We start from the raw sequence: 5,512 nt of genomic DNA on the forward strand, positions 1-5,512 counted from the left end.
TGTGGAGATAGCGGTTGCACTATATTGCCCAGGTTGGTCTTGAACTCCTGGGCTAAAGAGATTCTCCCGCCGGGCGCGGTGGCTCAAGCCTGTAATCCCAGCACTTTGGGAGGCCGAGACGGGCGGATCACGAGGTCAGGAGATCGAGACCATCCTGGCTAACACGGTGAAACCCCGTCTCTACTAAAAAAAATACAAAAAAACTAGCCGGGCGAGGTGGCGGGCGCCTGTAGTCGGGAGGCTGAGGCAGGAGAGGCTACTCGGGAGGCTGAGGCAGGAGAATGGCGTGAACCCGGGAGGCGGAGCTTGCAGTGAGCTGAGATCCGGCCACTGCACTCCAGCCTGGGCGACAGAGGGAGACTCCGTCTCAAAAAAAAAAAAAAAAAAAAAAAAGAGATTCTCCCACCTCAACCTCCCAGTTTGTAATCAATCTTCAAAGTGTTGGGATTACAGACGTGAGCCACCGCTCCAGGCCTGGTTTTTCCACATGGATTATACTTCTCACCACGTTGGGTTGGTGCCTGTCAATTAAGGGATAACTAATCAACTGAAGACTTTATCATTCTTATTGCACTCATAGGGATTCTCCCCCATGGAAAGTCTGTCTTGACAGGAAAGCAAGTGCATTGCTACATTAGAAGCTGCTGCCATTTAGGTTGGGTATGGTGGCTCATGCCTATAATTCCAGCACATTTGGAGGCCAAAGTGGGCGGAACAGTGGTGGTCAGGAGTTGGAGACCAGCCTGGCCTACATGGTAAAACCGAATCTCTACTAAAAATGCAAAAATTGGCCGGGCGCGGTGGCTCACGCCTGTAATCCCAGCACTTTAGGAGGCCGAGGCGGGCGGATCACGAGGTCAGGAGATCGAGACCATCCTGGCTAACACGGTGAAACTCCGTCTCTACTAAAAATACAAAAAAATTAGCCGGGCGTGGTGACGGGCGCCTGTAGTCCCAGCTACTCAGGAGGCTGAGGCAGCCAGCTGAGGAGCCTGATCAACGAGCTGAGGGTCTGGAGGAGCAGCGAGATCAGCCGCCTGCTGAGCTTGGTCAGCGGGGCTGTGGCTGATCCCGCGCAGCCGGAGCGGGGGCGGCCCAAATGGGGGTGGCAGGTATAGGAGATTGTAGAATAACAGGAAACTGTCATACGTCGGGATCCCCATATTCCTTTGCCTAAGAAATGGCCTCATAAGAGGGGTGTCATTCTCAGGAATATATGTAACTTGCTGCTTATGTGTAGCAACAGCAGTTGTGACTGCACCAGTAGAAAAGAAATTGGAGTTTTGAATAGAGGAGACGTTGAGAGCCTTCAAGCCAGGCTGAGGCTCAGTTGCCTGCTGCGCAGGTCTTTCAGGGGCCTGAACTCCAGGCTGTTGCATGGACTGCAGGTCAGGCTTCTGTGGAGCCTCATGCATAGGAGGAAAGGCAGAATTGAGTGAGGAGATAGCGCTGAGGGCCTCATTACCGGGCCGAACAGATGAATAGTTGAGAGTGTCATGTGCGTCCGTGTGAAGAGACCACCAAACAGGCTTTGTGTGCGCAATAAAGCTTTTTAATCACCTGGGTGCAGGCGGGCTGAGTCCGAAAACAGAGTCAGCGAAGGTGGGGCTGTTTTATAGGATTTGGGTAGGTAAAAGAGAATTACAGTGAAAGGGGCTGTTCTCTGGCGGGCAGGGGTGGGGGGTCACAAGGTGCTCAGTGGGGGAGCTTTTGAGCCAGGATGAGCCAGGAAAAGGAATTTCACAAGGTAATGTCATCAATTAAGGCAGGAACAGGCCATTTGCACTTCTTTTGTGATGCGATGTCATCAATTAAGGCAGGGACAGGGCATTTTCACTTCTTTTGTGATTCTTCAGTTACTTCAGGCCATCTGGGCATATACGTGCAAGTCACAGGGGATGCGATGGTTTGGTTTGGGCTCAGAAGTCTGACAGAGAGTCCTACAGCAGGGCTGAGACAGTGCAGGAGGTTCCCGCCGCGACAGCTGTTTGTCAGCTGATTTTTTGGGTTGGGGGAAGAAGATCCTTCATAAGGTCCTCATAAAGCGATATTGTGGGCGCAGTAGGCGTGGTAGGCTGTGGTGTAGTTGTTGGTGCCAAAGGAATATCAGAGCGGAGGTCTGTTTCTAAAATGACGGCCTCGGCCGGGCGCGGTGGCTCACGCCTGTAATCCCAGCACTTTGGGAGGCCGAGGCGGGTGGATCACAAGCTCAGGAGATCGAGACCACGGTGAAACCTCGTCTCTACTAAAAATACAAAAAATTAGCCGGGCGCGGTTGTGGGCGCCTGTAGTCCCAGCTACTCGGGAGGCTGAGGCAGGAGAATGGCGGGAACCCGGGAGGCGGAGCTTGCAGTGAGCTGAGATCCGGCCAGTGCACTCCAGCCTGGGCGACAGAGCGAGACTCCGTCTCAAAAAAATAAATAAATAAAATAAAATAAAATAAAATAAAATGACGACCTCAAGTTTCGTGGTGTCCTCTGGAGAGAGAGTACTGAGGACTTCCTCAACCTGTTCGGAGGAGAGGAAAGGTAGAGTACCCTTTTCACGCGCGTTCGTGTGAAGAGACCACCAAACAGGCTTTGTGTGAGCAGTAAAGCTTTTTAATCACGGTGCAGGCGGGCTGAGTATGACAAGAGAGTCAGTGAAGGGAGATAGGGGTGGGGCCTTTTGATAGGATTTGGGTGGGTAGTGGAAAATTAAAGTCAAAGGGGGTTGTTCTCTGGCAGGCAGGGGTGGGGGTCACAAGGCGCTCAGTGGGGGAGCTTTTGAGCCAGGATGAGCCAGGAGAAGGAATTTCACAAGGTAATGTCATCAGTTAAGGCAGGGACCAGCCATTTTCACTTCTTTTGTGGTGGAATGTCATCAGTTAAGGCAGGAACAGGCCATTTTCACTTTTTTTGTGATTCTTCAGTTACTTCAGGCCATCTAGATGTATACATGCAAGGCACAGGGGATACGATGGCTTAGCTTGGGCTCAGAGGCCTGACAACCCTCCATTCCCTCCTCCCGTGGCTGCAAGGATTCTAAGATATAGCGAACTGAGGACCAAACTGTCAAAATGGCTGGTGGGATAACATGTCCCGCCCAACAGATTTTGAACTGTCGGCCCACCTCATCCCAATCTTTAAGTTCTAGAGTTCCTTCAGTTGGAACCCAAGGGCAAATGAGATCGACGACCTCAAAGAGTTCAATTAGCTTGTCAGAGGAAACTGAAATTCCTCCTTCTTTAAGAAGGATTCTTATGAAGTTTAAATAGGCCAAGTACTTTGTAGTGGCTTGTCCCGTGGCGTCCCCGAGATACTCTGAGTGCCCAAGCTTATCACCAAGCTTAATGACCGCAATCCTCAGAAATCTGTCGTGAAAGTCCAGAAAGTCCTCCGCTGAGTACCGCGCTCAAAGCGCAACTTCACAGAGAGAGAAACCCACGTTGGAGCGCCTTTGTAGGTGTTCTCCCCGTGTGCGGAGCCCAGAGATAGTAAGAAATAAAGACACAAGACAAAGAGATAAAGAGAAAACAGCTGGACCCCGGGGGACCACTACTACCAAGAGGCGGAAACCGGTAGTGGTCCTGAATGGCTGGGCGCGCTGATATTTACTGTATACAAGACAAGGGGGCAGGGTAAGGAGGGTGAGTCGTCCAAGCCATTGAGAAGGTCAAGCAAGTCACGTGATTATAGCACAGAGGGCCCCCCTGCCCTTATAGATAGCCAAAGCAGAGAGGGAAGGCAGCCTACGTCAGCGTTTTCTTTTATGTACTTATCAGAAGGATCAAAGACTTCAAGACTTCCACTATTTCTTCTACCGCTATCTTCCAAGAACTTCAAAGAGGAACCAGGAGTACGACAGGAACATGAAAGTGGACAAGAAGCCTGACCATTGAAGCACAGAACCACAGGGAGGGGTTTAGGCCGCTGGATGACTGCGGGCAGGCCTGGATATTATCCAGCCTTCCACAAGAAGCTGGTGGAGCAGAGTGTTCCCTGACTCCTCCAAAGAAAGGAGACTCCCTTTCAAGGTCTGCTAAGTAACGGGTGCCTTCCCAGACACTGACGTTACCACTTGACCAAGGAGCCCTCAAGCAGCCCTTATGCGGGCATAACAGAGGGCTCACCTCTTGCTTTCTCGGTCACTTCTCACAATGTCCCTTCAGCACCTGACCCTATACCCGCCAGTTATTTCTTGGTTATATTAGTAATACAACAAAGAGTAATATTAAAAGCTAATGATTAATAATGTTTATACTAATGATTGATAATGTCCATGATCATCTCTATATCTAATTTTTTTTTTTTTTTTTTTTTTTTTGAGACGGAGTCTCGCTCTGTCGCCCAGGCTGGAGTGCAGTGGCCGGATCTCAGCTCAGTGCAAGCTCCGCCTCCCGGGTTCACGCCATTCTCCTGCCTCAGCCTCCCGAGTAGCTGGGACTGCAGGCGCCCGCCACCTCGCCCGGCTAGTTTTTTGTATTTTTTAGTAGAGACGGGGTTTCACCGGGTTAGCCAGGATGGTCTCGATCTCCTGACCTCGTGATCCGCCCGTCTCGGCCTCCCAAAGTGCTGGGATTACAGGCTTGAGCCACCGCGCCCGGCCATCTATATCTAATTTATAACTATTCTTATTCTAACTATTTTCTTTATTACGCTGAAACAGTTTGTGCCTTCAGTCTCTTACCTCAGCACCTGGGTTCCGCCCACAGTCTCCCGCGTCACCGAGTCCCAGTCCTCCTATCCTCCTACAGGGAGTCCCTACCTCCACCTCCACCCTCACCGAGACTCCACCTCGGTCTCCGCCATCATTGAATCCCCCTCCCTATTAAGACACCAGCCCCATCTAGGCTCACAGAGACCCCGCCCCACTTACCCCGGCTCCCTGTCACCGAGACCCCGCCCCCATCTCGTCCTCACCGAGTCTCCGCCCCCGCCTCTCCCTCACCGATTCCCCGCCCCCGTCTTCCCTTCACCGAGTCCCCATCCCTGTCTCCCCCCTCACCGACACGCCGTCCCCGTCTCCCCCTCAAGTCCCCGCCCCCGTCTCTCCCCTCACCGAGTCCCCGCCCCTTCTCTCCCTCACCGAGTCCCCGCCCCCCTCTCGCCCCTCACCGAGTCCCCGCCCCTTCTCTCCCTCACCGAGTCCCCGCCCCCGTCTCTCCCCTCACCGAGTCCCCATCCCCGTCTCTCCGCTCACCGAGACCCCGTCCTCGTCTTCCCTCATCGAGTCCCCGCCCCGTCTCTCCCTCACCGAGTCCCCGCCCCCGTCTTCCCCTCACCGAGTCCCCATCCCCGTCTCTCCGCTCACCGAGACCCCGTCCTCGTCTTCCCTCATCGAGTCCCCGCCCCGTCTCTCCCTCACCGAGTCCCCGCCCGCGTCTCTCCCTCACCGAGTCCCCGCCCGCGTCTCTCCCCTCACCGAGTCCCTGCCCGTCTTCCCTTCACCGAGTCCCCGCCCCCGTCTCTCCCCTCACCGAGTTCCCATCCCCGTCTCTCCCCTCACCGAGACCCCGCCCCTGTCTCCCCCC

Source organism: Theropithecus gelada, chromosome 19 (assembly GCF_003255815.1).
Source record: "Theropithecus gelada isolate Dixy chromosome 19, Tgel_1.0, whole genome shotgun sequence".
NCBI classification, from domain to species: Eukaryota; Metazoa; Chordata; class Mammalia; order Primates; family Cercopithecidae; genus Theropithecus; species Theropithecus gelada.